This window comes from Capra hircus, chromosome 10 (assembly GCF_001704415.2).
Source record: "Capra hircus breed San Clemente chromosome 10, ASM170441v1, whole genome shotgun sequence".
Lineage (NCBI taxonomy): Eukaryota > Metazoa > Chordata > Mammalia > Artiodactyla > Bovidae > Capra > Capra hircus.
Window position 1 is genome coordinate 89,086,192 of NC_030817.1, and position 12,726 is coordinate 89,098,917.

Below are 12,726 nucleotides of genomic sequence, written 5' to 3' on the forward strand. Positions count from 1 at the left end.
CTGACTTTATTCAGGTACCTACTTTACTCTGAGAACTAGTTTAGGGAAAGTAGTTCCAGGCCTGGCCTCATGGGGAGAGTCAACATTAGTTTATTGTCATAAAAGTGGTCCTAGGACCCCCAGCTAAGCATGGACTTCTAAATGTTGTCCCATTTCCATGAGGCTGAAAAACTGAGGCTCAAGCTCACTAAGTTCAAACAAGGTCTTCAGACTAACAGCTAATTTCTTTGGTTAGAATCCACTGCCCTCTCAATTCTAGCTTTTGTTTTTTTCTGGCCTGAGTACAGTAAGTCCCCTACATACAAAAGAGGCCCATCCCAAGAGTACATTCATAAGTCCAATTTGTTCATTAAGTCCAACAACGTACCCAACTAATTGGCTATATAGTGTTGTACTGTAATAGATTTATGATACTTTTAACGAAAATAATACATAAAAACAAAAAATAAAGAACATATTTTTAATCTTACAGCACCTTGGAAAATGCAATGTGGTACAGTACAACAGCTGTCATACAGGGGCATGTTCACATCTTTGAAAGTTCGCAATTTGAAAGTTTGTATGTAGGGGACTTACTGTGATTTCAGTGCCAGTCAGGATGTGTTTTCACACCAAATTGCACTCTTTCCTGGATTTTTCCTTTTCCCCGACTATCCTGCTTCCCCTTCTCCAGAACTGATTTCTCCTGGGAACATTTCTTTACTAAATCATCTTTATTGAATCTTCTCGGAGAATCTGATGAAAGTCATGGACCTTGTCCCCAGAAAAATGCAGATACACACATTCAAAGTGGTATATATACCTTTTTGCTCCCCCTAAAGTCATCTATGGACCCAAGATGAAGAAGTCTGGACAAAATGATCTTTGGAGGGACTTCTCTGGTTAAGACTCGGCTTCCAGTGCAAGGGGCACAGTGGCGGGGGGTGGAGGTGTGATCCCTGGTGGGGAAACTAAGATCCTGCAAGCTGCACGGCACAACAACGGATCTTTGGGGCAGCTCCATAGCTAAATTTCTCTGCATTTCGCACCTTGGTTACGAGGCAGTGGGGGCAGGCTCGTTTGGGGCTGAGCTGCTTCCCAGTTCAGCGGTCCCCTGTCCCCTCTGGCCTTGCTGAGGCTGTCTATGCTTCCCTGGAGGCCACAGCCCCGGCTCGAGGCGTGCTAGAGCGTCCCCATGCCTACACGTAATGTGCCTTCAGTTGGAAAACAAACCTGGATGGGACAGCGCTCTTCCTAGACTGAGCGCCATGGCCTCTGCTCTTCCTAGACTCCCTTCTGGTGGGGCCCAGTCTGCCCACTAAGCTGTCCTCTCCTCCTTCCTGACTTTTGTGTGGGCCCCCACACCACACTCCCTCCTTCCCTCCCTCTGGCCAGAAGCCTGGGACCCCAACTCTGAGGAAACCCTACAACAGGGTCTCTGCCCTCTTCTTCCCATGACTGAAGCCTCTCACGGGGACTCTAGCCCCCAAGCTCCGGCCTGTTTGCTGCCCCTTGAAAACCTGGGGTCCGGGAAGGCTGAGGGCTCTGGGCTGCCCTGAGGAAACCGGATTCGTGGTGAAGCTCCCTGGCAGGGGCTGTAGGGCCCTTGGAGACAAGCTGCTCTCTTGCCTTTGTCCATGTCTGGGCTCCCGGGGGTGCAGGCAGCCTTGGGAGAAGCTGCTCTCCACTTGGCCACCCCCAGGCACCTGGCTCTCCTGCTGTTTTCTTCCTCTGGGCTCTGGAACCTTCTGCGGATCCTCTCTCTTCAGGATGAGGAAAGCAGATGTCGCTCTCCCCACCAGGCCCCCAAACATCCTCCCCCCAACCCCAGGGCTTCCGGCTCTCTCCTCCTCCATTCTGCAGTGACCACGGCCCTTCCCTGCTGTGACAGGTGACAGAGCAGAGTGCCCTCCACCCCCGGCCCTCTATCCGGCTCAGGGCCTGTGTCTGGGAGGGGAGGCTGGGTCTCGCTTGGGAGGACCTGGCTGCCCAGCAGAGGGGCCACCAGGGCAGGTTTGTCCGTCCCGGCCTGTGGCTGGGCCAGACTGGAGGCTCAGAGGCATCCGTCTGCGGGCAGGGCCAGCTGGGAAGGTCCTGCCTGCCCCTTCAGGACCCTTGCCTGCCTTTTCCAAGTGCTTCCCCTCCACCCTGACGGTGGGTCTCCGCTGTCCCTGGGGTCATATTTCCCTGGAACATGGGGGAGTGGCGCTCTTGCTCTTCAGAGCCACAGCTGAAGGGCTTTCCTGTCACAGCAGCAGTTCTCAGATACGACAAGAATGACCTGAGAGCTTTACAAACCACTGCTGTCCGGGCCGCGGCCACACCAGTTACCGGTTTTAAAGCTCCCGGATGATCCAAACGTGTGGCCTTTGAGCCTCACAAGGACCCTGAAAGGCCAGGACTATTGTCATCTCCACCATGCAGGTGGGGACACTGGGCTCAGAAAAATGAAACCACTTGCCTGGGGTCAGAGGGCAAGTGAAAGGGACGAGGGTCCCCTCTAGACCTGCACCCTGCTGGAAGCACCCAGGCTTCCAGAGCAGCTTCCAGTAGGACCACGAGGCCTCAGGCTGGCTCAGGAACTGGCCCTGTCTCCCCAGAAGTGGGGAGACATTTCTGCCCCCTCTTTCTCTGCATGCTGGGCTGGGCCTCCTCCAAGCTCCAGACTGCGGTGGGCCACTTCCAGTCACCCAGCCAGGTCCTTTCACTGGAGAGGCGCGCCCTTTGGTCACGGGGGAGGATGCATTTTTGAGGTGAAATATTGTACAACAGCCAGGAACGGAAAATATTAAAAGCCCATGGGCGCCAGCAAGGTTCAGGCCAGGGCCAAAAAGTTCAGAAAAAAAAAGGAATAAGGCTCCCTGCAGTGGAAACCCTGGGGTGGGGCGGGATCAGTCACGTCACCCACACCCTATATTCCAGGCTGCCTCCATCTTCAGGGTTAGAGCAAGCCTTGCCTGGGCCACAGGAAGGTCCTGGGGTGGAGATCGCAAGGGGAAAGCCCCACAGGTGTATTGGATTTGGTCTGCCCTGCCCTGCGGAAATGGGCACAGAGAAGTGGGCCCACTGAGGATGGAATATCTTACTGGGATACACAGGTTCTGAAGGTTCCGGGTGCTGGGATGCTGGACATGGGCCCTGTCCTCTAGAGTTTTCACCATAGAGATGGTGCAGGCAAAGAAACAGACACTGTCAATAGAATGCGATAAATGCTTTGTGGGAGGAGTGTACAGGGCACAGGGCTCCTGAAGAGAGCAGAAGGGCAGTTATCTCAGTCCTGGGCTATGAGGAAGGGTTCCCAGAGGAGGAGGGGGTACCTGGCTGAGTTTGCTACAAATAGATATTTGAAGAATGTTCACAAAGCTGGAGTGTGGGTACGTGCCTTAGAAGCCTCTCTCTGTGTTGGGAAAACAGAGAGATGTCAGCAAATGGGCCCATTCTCCCTGAGTGGGGGGCCTATCATCTCTCCCTTCCCCTCTGCCCATCGCATACACATTAAAGTGCAGACACACTCGTAGTCACAAACAGTTACATATAAACATATACACATGTACAAGGTGGTGGAGAAAGTACCAGCCTTCTTCTCAGTGAGATAGCTGTTTCTGTAAGAAAGGGTTTTTAAAAATATTTATTTTTATATACTTCTCTGACTGCACTGAGTCTTAGTTGAGGGAAGTGGGGTCTTTAGTTGAGGGAGGTGGGATCTTTAGTTGAGGCACGTGGGATCTAGTTCCCCGACCAGGGATTGAACTCAGACTCCCTGAATTGGGAGAGTGGAGTCCCAGCCACTGGGATCGCCTGGGACATCCCAAGAGAAAGGTTTTAATAAGAACTGGAGGTAGAAGATGAGGCCCCCACAGCTGAAGACCTGTAGGGACAGGCTGCTGCTCTGCTGAAAACAGGAAGGAGGGTTCAGAGGGAGGTGTGAGGAGCAGTGGTGGAAGAGGAAGAGGAGGGAGCTCTAGGGGCCATCTGATCCTCTCATTTAACTGTGGAGGAAACTGAGGTCCAGAGAGGGAAAGTAAAATGCCTGAGGTCACATTGTACCTGGGGGTCAGCGCTGAGTGTGGGCGCACAGGGGTCGTGACACACCCAGGCGAGCTTGAAAACCCCCGCACAGCCAGTCGTGATACACACTCCCAGAGCAGGCAGGCAGCCGAGGCTGCCGTTAATCACACCTGACGCTGCTCAGATCCCTCATTCAGCTGAGAGCAGGGTCAGCCTCCCTGTCTGCATCCCTTTCGCACTCCAGCCCTCACGGACCACAGGGCCCATAGCGGGAAGTAGCATATTTGGGAACTTTGGGTCAGGCTACCTGCGGGTCTGTTCCGAGCATCCCCTGGAAGTTCCCTGAAGCAGTGCAGGATGTTCACCCCTAGAGTGGACTCAGCTGCTCAGGGGTCAGGACTGGGAGTGCATCCTCAAGGGAAGACGTGCCTCGGGGCAGAGATGAAGCCTCACCGGACCCAGAACTGGGACTGCAGACCCCTAGTGTCACATCTCAGTGGGATGCCATGGAGTCTACTGGAGGCAGAGAGGAACCTAGACGTTTCTAGAGGAACCTAGAGGAACAGGAGACCTGGGCTCCATTGTGACTTGCCCCTCTCTCTATGAATGGCCTTGGGTAAACCCCTTTTCCTCTTGAGGATCTATGAATTTATTTTATTTAAAAGATTTTATGATATGGACCACTTTGAGTCTTTAATTGAACTTGTTACAATATTGTTTCTGTTTTATGTTTTGATTTTTTTTTTTTGGCTACAAGGCATTTAGGGTCTTAGTTCCCTGACCAGGGATTGAATCTGCACCCACTGCATTGGAAGGCAGAGCCTTAACCACTGGAATGCCAGGGAAGTCCCAGATCTATGAATTTATCACATTGAACCAGGGGCTGGAGACACAGAGATAAGGCACAGGCCTTCCTCTTCAGAAGTTTACGTCGGGTGAAGGAAGGCAGCATTTCCAGGTGGAGCAAAGAGCTCAACTCAGAGTGGGGCTAAGTGGGAAATAGTGAGGCTGGGGCTGGAGAGGAGGGTAGGCTGGAATGCTCAGCAGGTGCAACTGCCTGTTTCAGGTATGATGATAAACTCTCATATTGTGCTTGTAACCTTAACGGTACCACCACACCCTGGATCCCCATCTAGCTGTAACTGTGGGCCCACTGCTCCCTACTCAGGAAAGCACTTGTTACATGGTGTTTGGGAATGGCCACTGATTGGCTCAGGCTGAGCATCTGACCTAAACCCAGCCTATCCACCCACTGGCAGGTGACTGGTGAAGTGTGCTTCTTGGGAAAAGCTCCACCCAATAAGGGTGGAGACAGTAACTAGCTGAGCCAATCATAATGGCTCCTGGTAGAATGTGAACTAAGGAAATACAGGAGATGGACCTGTGAGGAGCAAGGTATAGAGAGAAGCTGCCATACAGAAAGAAGCAGTTGCTCCACTGGAGAAACATTCTGGAGAAACATTCAGGCAGCATGTGAGAGATTGGCCACCCTCAGCTCAGTTTCTGACTTCAGCTGTCTTTACAAGCTTGCTTTCTATTCAGACGGGCCTGAATGAGTCATCATTCTTGTTAAACTGTATAACTAGCTAAGAGCCCCCTCATCTCCCTGGCATGCCAAAGAGCAGCCAGCTCTGTCCTGCATGCTGTAGAGAGGCCGCTGTGAGAAAACAGAAAGATCAGAGGATGGGAAATTAAGAGACCGGGCCTGGGTTCGAGGCTGACTCAGGTTCCCAAGCGTCCCCAAGAGCCAGGCCTTGTCAGAAGGCTGGGATACCTTGCACAGTGTGCTTTCTCCTTCGCTAGTTATGATCTGGCTCCAAGGGAAATGACAGACGAAAGCAGGTAAAGGCAGCTGCTGCCTGTTCAGGGTATTCTGCTGTTTGATGGAAGCTGATTAGTTGGGTGCAGAGGATTCAAAGGGCTTCCCTGGTGGCTCAGTGGTAAAGAACCCATATGCAATGCAGGAGATGTGAAGACATGAGTTCAATCCCTGGGTTGGGAAGATCCCCTGGAGAAGGAAATGGCAACCCAGTCCAGTATTCTTGCATGGGAAACCCCACGGACAGAGGAGCCTGGTGGGCTACAGTCCATGGGGTAGCCAAAGAGTTGGACACAACCAAATGAGTAAACAACAAGAGGATTCAAACCCTCTCTGTTCAAAGGGCCTCCAGGGAGATCTGAAAGTCACTGGAGGGCAGGGACAATTCTGGACACAACACGGTGCTTGAAAGTCAGCCATCTCCTGGGCACTTCTCAGTAGACCCACATCTGGGTCCTGGGGAGAACAGAAAGGCTGTAAGTGAAAGCTAAAAGAACTATTCCACTGAAAAGTTTGCTTATCTGGGCAATTACAGACCTGTTTTGGAATCAGGCAAAAGAGGCCTTTGTTCCTGCTATGCTACTGACCTTTGTACATGGAGAAAGCTCTATGGTGCTGGCATCAGTGACTTGAAGAGCTGCAGTATGGGGGAAGGGATTGGTCCATGAAGAAAAAAGTCTTTTCAACAAATAGGGCAAAAACAATTGGACATCTACACGCAACAAATGAAGCTTGACTCAGACTTTGCCCCATGTGCATAAGCTGGTTAAAAGTGAAAATAGACCTAAAGGCAAAATCTAAAAAATTTTAAAAAACTCCTAGAGAAAACACAAAAGAAAATTTTTGTGACCATGGTTTTGGCAAACATTTTTAGATCTAATACCAAAAGCACAAATCCATAAAATTAAAAAATTGATAAATCAGACTTCAAAATTAAGAACTTCTGCTCTTCAAAAGGCATAGGAGGAAAAGAAGTCCCCTGGCGATCTGGTGGTTAAGACTCTGCACTTCCACTGAAGGAGGCACGGGTTTGATCCTGGGTCAGGAAGTTCTGATGCTGTGCTTTGCAGCAAAAAAAAAAAAAAAAGACAAGCTACTGGGGGAAAATACTTTCAAAATACATCTGATAAAGAACCTGTATCTATAATATATAAGATGCACTCAGAATTCAATAATGAGGAAACAAATAACTTAATTACAAAATGGGCAAAGTATGTGAACAGACACTTCATCAAAGAAGACATAGAAATGGCAAATAAGAGTATGAAAAGCTGCTCACCATCATTGGTTACCAGGGCAGTGTGAATTAAAACTAGACCCACTACACAACCATTGGAAAGGCTTAAAAACAGCCAAAGGTATAATTTTAACAGTATCAAGTGTTAATGAGAATGCTGAGCAGTTGGAACTCTCATGTTGCTTGTGGGAAAGTAAATGGAATAATCACTCTGGGAAATAGTTTGGCAGTTTCTTATAAAGTTAAGCATACACTTCACTTATAACCCAACAATCACACTCCTAGATATTTACTCAAAAGAAGAGAAAAACATGTTTATACAAAAATTGGTACACAAATATTCATAGCTAAAATATAATTGCTAAAAACTGGGAGACAACCCACATGTCCTTCAACTGGTGAACGAACAAAGAAGCTGTGGCGTATCCATACAATAGGATGCGACTCAACAGTGAAAAGGAATGGATTATTGACACATGCAACAACCTGGATAATTATACCAAGTGAAAGAAGGTAGACTTAAAAGGCTCATATCAAAGAATTCCATGTACAGGACATTCTCATAAAAGTAAAATGACAGGAAAAGAGGACAGATCAGTGGTGGTCAGCAGCTGGGGAAAGGGAAGGGGGCTGACTCCAAAGGGAGTTTCTGAGATGAGGGAAATATTTTGTATCTTGATGGTGACCGTGGTTACAAGACTGTCTGCATTTGTAAACAATCATAGAATTTTCTACTCATTTTAAAATTATGCTTCAATTTTTAAAAATGGGAAGTGAGGGGACTTTCCTGGTGGCCCAGTGGCTAAACTCTGAGCTCCCAATGCAGGGTACCTGGGGTTCAATCCCTGGTCAGGGAACTAGATCCCATAGGCTGCAACCAAAGATCCTGTGTGCCACCACTAAGACCGGTTGCAGCCAAATAAATAAGTAATTTTTTAAAAATAAGAAAAAGTAAAAGAAAAAAAGTAAAAAGAAGAGGGATTCAATTTTCTTCTTCCCTTTTTTTGCCTTTCCTGTTACTGGCCAACATTCTGTCCTCCAAGCTACTGTTCTTCTGTGGGTGGGAGTAATTTCTCAATTCGGCCGCCCTGAACATTGCTTTGTTTCTGGAAACAAAGAGTCAACCCACCGAGGACGATCTGTGCAGGCCCATGTCTGCTGTCTCCTGCCGTCCCTCCCTGTCTGGCTAAGCCTGCCCACCCAGGCCTTTCTAACTCCCATTCCGCTGGCTGCCTGTTTCCCAGGGCCATCTGGAGGCCCAAATCTTTATGGCCCAGGTGTTGTGTGGGTGAAATATTCTGCTTAGAAAGAGGGAGGCTCCTCACGCTCCACTTTCCGCAGTTCTATCCCATTAAACGGCCATGGGCCCTGGAAATGTACGGTCTGAGAGGACATCCACCCGACATCTGCCTCATCTCAGCCCTGGTACAGGGCGTGCCCATCCCTGCTGCAGGCGGGAAACAGGCAGCTGTCAGATGCTTCAGGGTGAGCTTGATGAACACCTGGGGCAAATGCATCACACTGAGTGTGACTGGTCCAGGAGGGGAGTGTGAACACTCTTGCCATGACTCCCTGATAAGTGTGAACCCCCTAGTCCTACACAAACTTGTGAGTGGGGGTGTCCCTGAGACACATGGCGAGGGGACTGTGGGACACGCTGATGTCCATGTGTAGAATGTGAGCTCACTGATTTGTGCAGTGAACAGAACAAGGTCTCAGTGTGGGAGACGCTGGAAGTGAGGTGGAGACACTGGTGACTCTGAGCCCTCCATGACAGCTTGGGGAGCATCGTGGTGACGCCCACAGTCAGTGGTGAAGACGCTGGGGCTTCTGCGGGTGTGAGCACCTTGTGGTAAGTGTGGGGAGCACTAGAGATGCCATGTGTGAACTCAAGGTTGAGACCATGGTGAGTGCACCATAGGTCAGTGAGGTGACCTTTTTTAAAAAAAATGTTTACTTGTTTATTTGACTGCTCCCAGTCTTAGCTGTGGCGTATTAGTTTTTCTTCATTGTGGTTTTAGTTGGGATCTAGTTCTCTAGCCAGGGATTGAACCTAGGCCCACTATATTGGGACCGTGGGGTCTTAGCCACTGGACCACCAGGGAAGTCCTAAGGTGACATTTTCTTTTTTTTAAGTTTGAGGAGCATGAACACAGTGAGCATGTTACACAAGGTGGAGGGTCCTATTGGACATGTTTTGGGGCATCTGCAGACTGTGCCCATTCTCATGGTATCTGCTCCCCACCTACAACCTTTGAAGAGTCAGCACACCCTCATAAGACCCTGTTGACCAGCAGGCCACAGTGTGTGCAGCTATGCGTGACTTGCATGGTTCTGAAGGTTTCTTTTTCTTTCATTCTCTAAGCTGGAGTTGTTAGAGTTGTTCAGTTTTGCCCAGCCCTCCTGGGAAGTGCTGATGTGGTTACAGGGTGAGAGGAAGTGATTCATGGGTAGGTTTGCCAAAGAACAAAGGGAGGGTAAATGCTGAGGTTGACAGCTATTAAAGTCGTTTTTGATATCAAGATTCATCTACTAGTATCAAGATTAGTTAGTAGTCAGAGGGATTTCCCTGGTGGTCCAGTGGTTAAGAATTCGCCTGCTAATGCAGGGGACATGGGTTCAATCCCTGGTCAGGGAAGATCCCACATGTCACAGAGCAACTAAGCCCATGCGCCAGAGATACTGACCCCCGTGTGTCTAGAGTCTGTGCTCTGCAACAGGAGAAACCCCTGTTGCAGCAAGAAACCTGTGCATTGCAGCGACTAGTAACCCCTGCGCGGCACAGCTAGAGAAGGCCCATGCACAGCAACAACGACCTAGCGAAACCACATATAAATTTTTTAAAAAGAATCTGGATTAAAAAAAAAGTTTAGTAGTTAGACATTTCAGGTTGACTCCTACTCAACCTGAAGTAGGAGTTGCACTTTTTGGTTTGTGGTTGTCTTTTTGGTAGGTATGTGTCATTTTTCGCTTCCTAACATCCTTTCTTCCTACTTTTGATGACAGCATCACAGTTTTTCTTTGGGAAAAATCAGTCCCTGTGATTCCAGTGAGATGATCTACCCCTACCTCCAGAAGTGGACTAATCAGAGCTTTCCACCCCCGTGGTTACGGGCACAGGAAGGGGCCAGAGAGAGCCTTTCCCAGGACTTCCGCTGGAACACAGAAGTCATGCTTTTTCGATTGGAGATTTGAGACGTGCTAGAAAGGAGCCTGGATCTTCTGGAAGATACCACATGTGTTCAGTTACTGTTGCATAACAAACTACCCCAAATCTTAGTGGCTTAAATGATGATCATTTTCTCATATCCTCAGAATTCTATAGGTCAGGGTCTCATGTAGGGCTTGACTGGGCAATTCAAAAAACAATGACTTGGATTGAGGCCACTCTGTGGCACTCATCTAGTAGATGAGCTGGTCTGGCCTGGCGGGTCCAAGACAGCTACGCTTATATGATTGGTGCCGTCATGGTGAGGGCTGGAAGACTGGGCTCAGCTGGGACCTCCTACCATTACACCGACACCAGGCCTTTCCAGTTTGGTGGTCTCTGGGAAGTAAGCTGGCTTTCCCCAGAGCAGACATCCCAGGTGGAAGTTGTATGACCTTTTCTGACCTAGCCTTAACAGTTCACCTTGTTCTTGGTTAGAAGTCAGTCATAGGCCAGCTGAGATTCAAGGGGAGGGAAATTAGATTCTACTTCCTGATGGCAGAAGAAGGCAATCACCTTGTACATGAACATGTACAATGGGAGCTGTTGTTGCAGCCAACTTGGGAAAATACAGACTCTGCTACAGCCTCCTTGGGAAAAAAAAACATCTCAGAGAAAGCAGTTGAGACAGGGAAGGAGAACAATCCTGATGATGTTATTTGAGTCCTTGGATCCGATTTTCCCCAGGACTTCAGTTTTCACAACCATTAGACCCCTTTTCTGTATAATCCAATCTGAGTTGTGCTTTGTCTTTTGCAGCTGGAAGCTCTTTTACCCTTAGCGTGTATGTGTAACTGTGTGCTGAGTTGCCACAGTCATGTCTGACACTTTGCAACCCCAGGGACTGTAGCCCCCTCAGGCTCCTCTGTCCATGGGATTCTCTAGGCAAGAATACTGGAGTGGGTCGCCATACCCTCCTCCAGGGGTTTTTACCAACCCGGGGATCAAACTTTTGTCTCTTATAACTCCTGCATTGGCAGGCGGGTTCTTTAACCGTGGCACCACCTGGGAAGCCTCTGAGTGTGTATATCGGTTATCTGTTACAGTACAACAAATCACCCCAAAACTTAGTGCCTTACAACAATGATTACCATTTCCTGTGATTCTGTGGGTGGCTAGGCCATTCTTTTGCTGGACTTACCTGGCTCACTTATGCAACTGCTGAGGTAGAAAGTTCAAGACGTCCTGTACATGTCTGGCTGTAGGCTGGGGGTCTCAGTTCTCCTTCATGTGGCCTGTCATCGTCTAGGAGAACAGACTGACTTCTTTATATGGTGGCCTCAGGAGAGTGTTCCTAGGGAGTGAAGGTGGCAAGATCTCTTGAGTGTCATTTCTGTCATTCCTGTGTTCAAAGTAAGTGACAAAGTCAGTCCAGGTCAAAAGGGTGAGTAAAGAGACTCTACCTCATAATGGGAGAGTTGCAAAGAATTTGTGGCCATATTTAATCCACCACAGTATGATAGATAGCTGGATCATATTAGATAGGGACATTTTTGAAATTAGTGTGTGAATGGGAAGAAGGACGTGTGTGCCAGGCAGGCAGAGCCAGAGTATTCTAGCATGTTCTCACTGAGGAGCACACGGCTGGAGTGTATTTCACCTTTCTGAGCCTCAGTTTTCCCTCTGTAGAATGGGTGTCATCATTCCTGTCTCGCAGACCAGCTGTGAGGCTGAAGATATGGTGATGATCACAAATGTGCCTTGTGAATTACAGGGTGCTGATCATTATCATCTGAGATCTGAGAAGCAATAGTCAAGGTGGGTCTGGGTGGTCAGAGAGGGCGGGAGCAGGGAGATTGAGATGGGGCATTGAAAGATGGGGGACATTCAATTGGGTGGGGAGGAAGATGGGAAGCTGAGGAACAGAACTGTAAAGGCACTGGGTGGGTAAAGTGACAGACTGTGTCTAGGACAGGGAGGAGACCAACAGGGTCAGAGGGTGAGCTCTCCCACTCCTGTAGACTCTGGGTATCTCGACTTCCATACATACTGGGTCAGCAGCCCCTGAGGGTCGTTCAGAGCTGCAGTGAAGTCCTCCAGTCCCCAGGGATCAGCAGTGGCGCATCCCTCCCCAGGCCTGCAAAGCCTCCTCAGGCCACAAGGGGGCGATGATGGGAGCATAGGAGAGGTGGTCAGAGAGTCGGAGGCAGATCCCTTCCTCTGGAGCCACCAGCATGATGTCAGACCCCTCCCAGTATTCCCAAGTTTCTTTCCCCTCCGCAGGGTGGAGACCCCTGGCCATAGGCTTGGGTCACAGATGGCCTGGCTAAACTGGATTCCAAGCCCCTCGATCCCCTGGACAAGGGTGGGGGTGATTGATGGGTTTCCTGTGTGTTCCAGGAGAGGGCTTGGAGCTGCAGCAGACTGGCCTGGCCTGAAGGAGCCCCAGGTGGCCACTCATGGTTGGCGCTGACCCAGCTAGGCCAGGCCCTGGACAGTCTGGATCTGTGGCCGCCTCCCAAGCCCTCACTATCC